Source organism: Montipora foliosa, chromosome 3, assembly GCF_036669935.1.
Source record: "Montipora foliosa isolate CH-2021 chromosome 3, ASM3666993v2, whole genome shotgun sequence".
NCBI classification, from domain to species: Eukaryota; Metazoa; Cnidaria; class Anthozoa; order Scleractinia; family Acroporidae; genus Montipora; species Montipora foliosa.
The window spans coordinates 38,233,393-38,243,392 of NC_090871.1; the positions used below are offsets into that span (position 1 = coordinate 38,233,393).

The 10,000-nt window shown below is 39.2% G+C and overlaps 2 pseudogenes; both read left to right on the forward strand.

Moving 5' to 3' along the window:
* LOC137995713 (uncharacterized) overlaps positions 1-10,000 on the forward strand; it is a 419,354-nt pseudogene that overhangs the window by 334,983 nt on the left and 74,371 nt on the right.
* The window catches only part of LOC137994219 (uncharacterized), an 8,592-nt pseudogene continuing 2,050 nt past the window's right edge, over positions 3,459-10,000 (forward strand).

Here is a 10,000-nt window from a genome sequence, read left to right on the forward strand (position 1 = left end):
CCCGCTTCTGTTAAAGATCAAAAGAAATAATTTCACTTTTTCGTACATAGCCCCCCTCCCCCCTATTCAATGTTGGAAGGCAACTCAACAATTTCCCACTGAAATCATTCAGTTTTACACAACATTGAAGGAGGGGGGAGGGGAGAGAAGCAATAAAGACTCCAAAAAGGCTAACCTTCCCAACAGTTTTGTCTAGGATTGTATGAGAGTAGGAAATCTGCTTTGAACGCTTATAACTCTCGTAGTATTTGACATGTGGCTTCCATTTCTTATTCTGGACATGTTCTTATAATGTACTTTCCAATGCATAAATAAAATCTCACAATACTGGAATTTGGTTTAAATCATCGTTTTATGATTTGGATTTCAGACTTGCGTGACGCTTCATAACGTTACTCCAAAATCCGTTCTGTTGGGAAAACGTTTACTAAGAATGTCATAAAAATACATTTTTGTTGTTTCATGTTTCATATTCGTTAAAAGAAAGCTTTCTTATTTTGAGGACGTTGGAAGAATGCCAAAAACTGATTTATTTCAATCGATTTAGCAAGAAATGGTGCGAGCAGTGCAAGAGCACTTACATTACTCTCGACATCACTCCAAACATTACTCCATTTTCGAAGCCTAAAATAATGCCTTTACAGCACAGCTACAGATAAAATATTGAAACTGGAGTGTAAAGGGTTTCAAAGGAAATAGTAGTCGGACTTTTCATGGTCATTTCAGCTTTATTTTAGGTAAATTGCAACATTACTCCATAAAGAGAGCTTAAATTGAAATAATGCATCTAATTAACCTTTGTGTATACATGGTTTCAATGGAGTAATGTTGAAAATAAGTAGATACAATAGCTTTTGTCCGTAATGAGAAAAACATTGTACGTGTTCCAGTATGCTTTACATATAACTACGTTATTGTTGCAAAATATCACATTCACTGGGCATATATTTTGCATTTTCTTATGGAGTAATGTAATGGAGTAATGTTCACATACATGTTTACTGTTCCCAAAATAGGTCAATGATTGACAGGCCATCCTAGTCACGCTAAAAGAAGTAATCACTGTTAATTTACTCATTTAATGTGACTCCGTGATCTGTTTGAAATGCATATGACGTTTTTAAAAGGCGCTGCTCTCAACTTGGCAAAGTGCAACTGACATTGTAAGAGTTTAGTACGTGAACTCGTTTGACCTTTCAAGACCAGCTTTTTGGCTTTAATTAACTATCATTTAGTCTCCTCCCCTTTCTGTTCATTTACGAAGCAATTTTCATCATTTTAGTAGCTCTACAACTTGATACCGTATTGAGACACCAATGCAACATGACGTCCTAACACATGTAATGAAAGTGGAAAACTTGCCTTATTTTTAACCAGATAAACGCCTAAAATTCATGATAACATGGCAAAAAGCAGTTAAATGTTAAAGAAAACACTAATTGTGCTTGTTTTTCAAAGGAACTGTAAACGCTAAGGAAAAAGTCGTCTTTCCAATTTAAGACCACACCCTGAATTTTCAGACAATCATAGACAAAAGTAGTTGGGAAGATTATGTAAATGAACCACACCAGAGCTGTATTTCAACCAAATTTTCAACCAGACTGCTTGCTTCCAGTCGAATCTACAGATCTCCTATTCTATCTGGTTTTGGAGACGAGCTTCTACATGCAACAACAGTTTAAGCCTGGAAGCCTACAATCAGATGGTTTCGGGATTTATAACCAGTGTAAAAGGCCACATAATCGCAAACAAATTTGCTGTGTTAGCCAAGGTGAGACATTCGCAGAGAATGAATGACTCTTTGAGCCCTATCTGGATTACAACAGAAAAGGATGGGACAATTTTATCTGCTCATTTGCCAAAGTTGTAAGGCCGGGCTAGGCGAATCATGCTTGCATATTGGAAGCATTTTATTTTACGTAGAAGCGTGGACGCAGATAAATGGAAAACTTCCTTGCACGCAAGTTAAATGCTCATGGCTTCTTCCCTTGTTCGTAGACCATGTGGAGTACGCAAAGGCCCAAGATATAAACTTTACATCGGCTAAGAAAATGAAAGATGACTTAGATTCCAAAATGTCTAAACTTCATTCTGAAGTTCTGAATCTTGGTCCACTGGAGGCTGATTTTACAATCCATGCTAGCACGGTAAAGAACATTCCAGCGCTCACAGAGGCAGAAATGAACGCCTTCTACGAGCAACTTAGCAAGTGCAGTGACAGCAATCCCATTAATTCCCCGATTTGCGGAAAGTTATGTTCTTCAAAGTCACACAATCCCTACCATCAATGATCTTTTCGATAAAAAGTATCTCAATTTAACCTATCCCGAACTGTTAAAGGTTTGCAATGATGTAAAAGTTGAACTCTCCAAGGAGCAGATTAAAGCAGTGGAGAGAAACACAATAAGTCAAGCAAAGGGGAACAACCTTTTAAACACAGATCTGGCAGAAGTGGCACCTCCCAGAGCAAAGCAGCATGCCAAACCCATCCTGCCATGCCCTCTCAGTCCCTTATTCAATCAATTTGTTATCCTGAACTGAACAAATTAAACACAGAAGCAGTCCGTCATGGCTGTAAACATGAACAAGAATCATGTAAACTTTAAAGTGATCAAATGTGGGCTAATTATAAATGAAGACTTCCCCTGGTTACATGCTTCTCCTGACTTCCTATGTTCCCGTGACTGCTGCAGTGAAGGGTGTGGTGAAGTAAAGTGCCCCCTGTGTGTGAAAAACTGCGACTTTGAGAGTTATGTCTTAAAACCATCTTCCTGTCTGGAAAAGGACAGTACTGGTAACTTCACCCCAAAGAAAAGTCATCCGTATTCAGTCATCATCAGTGCCAGCAACAAATCTTCACTGGGAGGAAACTCTACTGTGACTTGGTAGTCTCTGCATTTGATCGTGATGGGAGAGCATAGCAGGTGCGACAGAGAATATTCCCTGATGAAGATCACTGGAAAGTTGTGGTTCCAAAACTAACCAGTTTTTGGAGAAAATGCATTTTACCTGAGGTACTTGGAAGGTGGCAAACAAGGTGTCACAATGAGGAACAGCAGTAAATGACTCAGTTTTTATTGCAGAGCAGCAACAACTGAGCCCACTGTAAGCTGCTGCAACCCAAAATGTCAAATTGACCAGTTTCATCTCTCATGCTTGGGCATCAACAGTATTCCTAAATCATGGTATTGCCCAAACTGTAGAACCAATCCAGAGTTTAAGAAGGCAAGCGCACAGAAAATGACAGCTCAAGCAGATGCTGTAAAATTGAATTATGTTTGTTTGTGCAAACAGAAAGCAAACACAACCGACAAGCTTGTAGAGTGCCACACCTCCAGTTGCCAAACTGGCAATTTCTTTCATTTGGAATGCATCGACCTAAAACAACATGGCTTTGCCCAGTTTGCAAAGGAAGCAATTCCAAACAAGAAAAATTGATTTAAACTTCCTCAGGTGATATGACTTTCATGAAAACAGAAAGAAATACAACATCAAAAAACAAGCACATGTCACTTGGAAGTCTCATTGAAGCGGATTTTAACCTCATCGCATCACCCACTGGATGGCTAGACTGCAAAATAATCCATGAAGCACAGCTGCTGTTGCAAAAGATTAACCCTAAGATTGAAGGGTTTCAGAGACCAACACTCGGTCCTGTAAGACAGTTTGACACCATGACATCAGAATTTATTGAACTATTGCATGTAGGCAATAATCACTGGGTGTGCTTGACCTCAATTGGATGCCCCTAAGGTGAAGTGAAGTTACTGGACAGTCTCATGAAACCGGTGATCACTCAAGAGTTACAGGACCTTGCTTAGAATTTGTATGGTCCAAATTTAAACAGAATTACAAATGTGCCAGTTCAGCAACAAAGCAATGGCAGTGACTGTGGTGTATTCGCAGCTGCATTTGCAACATGTCTTGTGTCTTAAAAATGGTTGCATGAGCCTCTACCCTACCACTTGAATTTCTTTTTCAGTGACAAAATTATTATTTATTCAATTAATTGATTTTTTTTTTTATGCAACATGCTGTATTCCAGGGCGCAAGATAATATATTGGTCCTGGACATCTTTTGAAATGACAGTCCATACATGCAATGGCAACTAGGTATGAAAGTAATGTCAATGTGTAACACAGAAAACATCCATACTCCAACAATGTGACATTCACAAGTAGTTGTTTCATCAGTCATCTAGGTTAGTGTAGTTTGACACGTCATTGAAATGTTAGTCACCATCTATTGACTACTCAGAATTACACTAACATAGATGATCAAACAACTATTTGTTTGTGGAATTAATTTCTTTGTCGCTGTCATTTTGAGAGTAGTTCTCAATAAGGTACCCGCTGCTTATTAAAGAATTAGTATTTTGACTTGTATCACTTTCAATAGTTGCGTCCATTTCAGTTACATTCGAGTATACCGTATTTTTTTTTTTATTATTTTTAGTTTTTCTGTCTCACTTTATCTGAAATATTCCCTCCATGTTTGACAAAGGAGCAAAGGGTCGATGACAGCTCGATAGGTATATGCCACGATAAACAGCCATTGCACATAGGTCGTCCTTGTTGTTTTCTTCATAGCATACAGTAAGACCTTCACTGATCACAATATCTTTCCAGTGTTTTTTTTTTTCGGTAATGTGGTACCCCTGCACACAGCAATCAAATTCAGATGTGTCGTCGGTTCCTGGATTTTCCATTAGTAGAATGGCGTATTACAGTATACAGGATATAGCCCAATTGTTTCACAGAAAAAACAAACCGAGCAGATCCTTGCCTTGTATACGTGACCACACCAGCACTTTACAGGAAGCCATACCCTGCAGGGCAGTAACATCTTTGAACTTGACATTTATATTGATTAGAACTGGTGTACAATTACAGTGTACCGGCACTTTAGTCATTCTGTTCAATCATTCTTGGAATCATGAACAAAGATGGTATCAACAATTCCACTGAATCTCCTTGGTGGATTGAGTCAAGAAATTGATCATTTGCGTGTGCAGAGCTGTGCAGCCAGTGGGAAGGGAAGGAAACGACACAGTTACAAAAAACTTGAAGCAATTGCTTATGCAGAAAATAACACAAAGGAAGCCGCGGTATGATGCAAGGAGAATGCGAGAATGGTGCCAAAAGAAAGTAGAGCTCGAGACTGCAGCACGAGGAAACCAAAGGAAAAGACTACACGACCGTGGGAGAGAGCCTCTTTCAACTGAGCTTCAGGAAAGAGTGCTCGAGTGGATCCACGACATGAGGGCACGAGGTCAGCACGTTTCCAGGAGGGCCATAAGCAAGAAAGGAGAGATCATTTGGTGCAAACATAAGTCATCGAACGAAACGGGTCTCCCCGCTGGTTCTGAAGGCAATGAAGCTGAAGAGATATCTCAACAAGACTTTAAGCAAGTAATGGCTGGGTAGTCGGCTTTATAAACAGACATGGATTAACTTTGCGTAAATGTACCTTCCTTGCACAGCATGATCTTGGCAACCTTATTGATCGTGTGATAAGTCTTATTCTTAATGTGAGGCGCAAATTTCTTACTAAGGAGTATGCAATGGCGGATGTAATCGCCATCGTGAAACACAAATCTGGCTAGATATACCAAGCTCTACAAAAGTGAATGAGGCTGGAGCATCCAGTGTCACCATTAGGTCTACTAGACATGAAAAAGACAAAGTATCTGTTTGCTTAGCAGCTTCAAGGCGCACCTGTGTTGAAAGAGTTTTATCATCCTGGGAAAGCCTCCCAAATGACGTAATAAAAAAAAGCGTTTTGAAGCCTGTGCTGTCTCATTGCCTATAGACGGATCAGAGGACAAGAAAATCCGCTGTTTTAAGGCAGACGGCCCACTAAGTGATGGAAAGCACAAGTTTACAGAAAGGGCCTCAGCATTTTTCAAAGTGCTGGATCAAGGCACTCCTGTAAATGAAAATGACCCCTTTGCGGATTTGGAGCCAGACATTTACGAAGAAGAACTTAATGAAATTGTGGTTTACGAAGACGAGCATGTAATTAAAACTTTTTAATTTGCACACATTGGCTCACATTGCTGGTTGGCGACATTGGCGTTCACAAACTTAAAACTTTTCACTCATATCATTTACTGCTTGTCCTACGTGATATATATGTATAGATTACTTCATGGTGGGTGAGCGTGTACGATTTTTATTCACGAGTTGTGAAGAATCGCAAACGAATGAGTGAGCGCAGCGAACGAGTGAGTTTGCGCGTACAAGAGCGCGTACAAGAGCGACATCACTTGCTGGCATTGTTGATAATCTGCGGCCAAACCAGCTGAATGAACTGTGGTCAAAAAACATTCAAAAACTTGAGATAAATTCGATTCTTCTTCTTTAAATACCGTTCAAAAGTGGCCATCAAAGAACGTAGGGAGCTGGGTTCATAGTCTTCGTTGCTGTCTTTCTTTCGAACCGTAATGATAAATTCAGCGATGTATGCATTCAGCTCCTTCGGGGCAATTTCTTCTATAAGTCTTGACTCGTTCCTCAGCGTCAGAAATTCCTCAACTAAAGCAACATTCTGTTGAGTTTTCTTTCTTGTACTTTCGTTCTCTTGGTCCTTGATAAATTGTTCCACTAAATTAATGTCTGCAAACCTTGAAGCCATGATTCTGGGAAAGCAGGGAACGTTGCAATCATTCACTCCCAGTTACTTCGCATGGCCGCCCCGAAAGGCGGGAAAAACCGATACGAATTTTCTCACTTGTGAAAAAAATCGTATCAGTCTTCTGATTGGTCATACGATATTCTTCACTAGTGAGAAAAATCTTATGACCAATGGGATTGGTTCTCATCAAAGAGATACGAATTTTATTAAGTGAGTTTGCACTGAGTAAATGTCAGTACTTATATATAAAATATTGTTTATGTGCTGTTTGTTAGTGATACAGATCTTGATTGCAACATGGTACATGTGCCGCATGTACGGTACCATGATACTGTAACTTCGGGAATCCAGGGAAAAATCGTCCAGCACTGGCAAACTGCCCTTAGGTTTCCAAGGAACGTTAATAATAAATCAACCTGGAAGAATGGCAGAAAACTGCATTTCATTAATAAATGCCAGACCCCGCTGGCCTCGAAAAAACGCAGTGTCACAACTGCCGATTTTTAATTAAACGCCAGTGGCATTTCATGGAGAAAATATGGTATTCTTGTTTCATTCAGTTCCAGAATGACCCATTTCGAGGCTTACGCTTGACAACGTTTAGTGTGGGTCTACTGCGAAAAGCATATGCCTTTCTTGGTATGTGTTTTGAGCGCCCCAAGAAGAAGTCGATTAAGCCAATGCAACATCGATCTTCAGTAAACCAAACAACGCATCACAGTACTCTTCATGATCTTGGATTACGTGATTTGCTTTAAATAACCAATGTAAACAGTGCCATGTGGCTTCTATTACGCATTACCCAATGAAAACACTGCCATGTGCTTCCTATTGTGCATTTTGCTGCACAGGAAAAAAAAAACGGAAATCTAACGTGTTCAATAACTCGTGCCCCTACGGGCCCGAGTAATGAAAGTGGTTCAACAAGGCTGACAGATTGACATATTGAGGATCTTCAGGTAATTTATGTTCATGAAAGGAACACTAGTGATTTGACTCCCATCAGTTGCATAATAGTTATATTAATTAGTACCCTTTCAGCGACATGAACAACAGAATTTCCTTTTACTTCATCTGTATTTTTTATCAGTTTTCCTTGTGTGTGAAGGGTAAAGTATAGAGGAGCCTTGTGGAAAGAAAAATAGAAATAGAAAAATAGAAAATTGTAGTTAAAATAAACAATCAATATTATCGTGAAAGTGATGGTAGTCATTGAGGTTGACACTTAATGTATCCATAATGTTAGGTTCATTTTCACCTGGTACAAAGCATTCCTAGAAAAGGATCTTGTTATTGGCTACTCGATGTTGCTCGGTCTCACTCATAGTTGAACCCCATCCTTTGGTTCTGCAATCATTCTTAGGAGTCACTGCTTTCTGACGTTTACCTACAAATAGTACAGAACGTACGTGTAAATGACTGAATCTTGTAGTTTTACTGTTTCATAGAACTTGAGGTCTGGTCTAGTAATAGTCATTTCATATTCATTACTGGTAAGACAGAATCTATGTTTGTAACTGGGCCTAGGCTGCACAGTAAGATTAGTGTTTCCAATGTCGATTAGATGAGAGTTAAAATCAATAATAAGGAAGTTTTAGATAAACTACACATCATAAGTTATTTGGAGTCTATGTTGATCAAGACCTTAATTGACTACGTTGAACACTTATGTAAGAAACTAGCGAAATGTATAGGCACAACAGAGCAGTTCGACAAAAAAACCGCTCTGCAAGCAAAAATCGAGGTGGCTGGGAAGTCAAACCTTTTATATTTAACTTGTTGGGATTTTTAAAAACGTCTTTTTCTTGTTGGGAAGATATTCTCTAACAATGGCTCTGGCTGGTAAAAAACGTCCTGAGTTGTCCTGGCAACCAGATTTCACATATGTTAACGTCTGCCATCACACCGAACTTCTATATCTCAAGATTTCCATCATCAAGAGGGTATCAATTTGTCTGTGCAATACCGCAAAGCATAACTCGCGCTACCAGTCCCTGGCAATGTAGAACTTTGCACATTCACGTCTATTGACCCAACACATGTAGCCTCATAAAGCCAAGGACAGCGGTGTCAATTGGATGTATTTTCCAAACAGTCTACTGTGGCGAACAATCCAGAGGTAAGCAAATGTTACGTTTAACATCAGAATCAAATGCTAAAAAAATCCCGCAAGTTAATTATCCTTTGATAAACCTGGTTGCAGACTTGGTTTAATGCTGTAGAAACCATTCAGCATGATATTCAATTCAATGTAATTTTAAATGGGCTATCCCTTTTGATTGAGTAGTATAAATTAATAAAATACTAAATTCAAAGTCTGAAAGGACGAGAGCTGCATGTATATGTAATCTGTCGGCACACCCACCCACGCACATGTGTTGTTGGAAGTTCATCTGGAGATACAAGTATCTCGATGTCCTAAATTTCCGTCAGCTGCGGGTAGACGATAGTTTTGTCGGCCATCCAAATCCAAGTGTAGTTATTCCATAGGGCCATAGTGCAGCACGACCCCTTTTGGCACTGATAACTTAATTTCATTCACAGGTTATGATTCAGTTCATTATGTAGTCAATAAATAAGATATTGAAAGGTAACATCCACTTCAACGCATGTAACTAGCTTTATTGTTAGCCGACTAAAAAAATAGTGGTTGAAGAAAAAATAAGTACAATCTGGAATGTCCGTGAAACGGACGACTGGAGATTTAAAGTTTCTGCGTTCTTTTCCCATATCAGCACCTTGAGATGCCTTCAAACTTTTTTGGAAACAGTCAAACCCTGATCATAGACAGGACAAAGGTATGATGAATTCAACAATGTTTTATGTTTTAACACGGTGCTATGCCTAATCATAGTTAGTAGAGGAACTGGTTATGAAAGTGAGCACTCTTCAAAGACTGATGTCTTTGTTTTGATTTTTGTCTAGTCACATGATCTCGGCAGTGCACACATTCAAACAGCTTCCGTCGAGTAGTTTCTAGTCGTGCAATATTTGTTAGATTTCTCCGTAATTTTCAGAAGTATATGGTTGTGATTTTGAAAGAAATATAAAAGTTATAACAGGGGCTAACTGCGCAGTATTTGGCTGTGGTTCGTGCCGAAGAACCAAGGGAATTGGTATTTGGAAGCTGCCTGTGGCAAAAGATGAAGCTCATAGAAAATGGCGAGACGAATGGCTTGGTGAGATAAAAAAGACAGGAGAAATGGATCAGAGCTTCAGGGAACAGTTGAAGAGCGATAGAATATATACCTGTGAGAAATATTTTGTGCCTGAAGATATCGAAACATGTAAGTACATGTCTATATTGTCTCGTTAAATTTTCGGATTTGCTTTGAGTTAGTTTTCACCGGTCAGTGTTGTTGT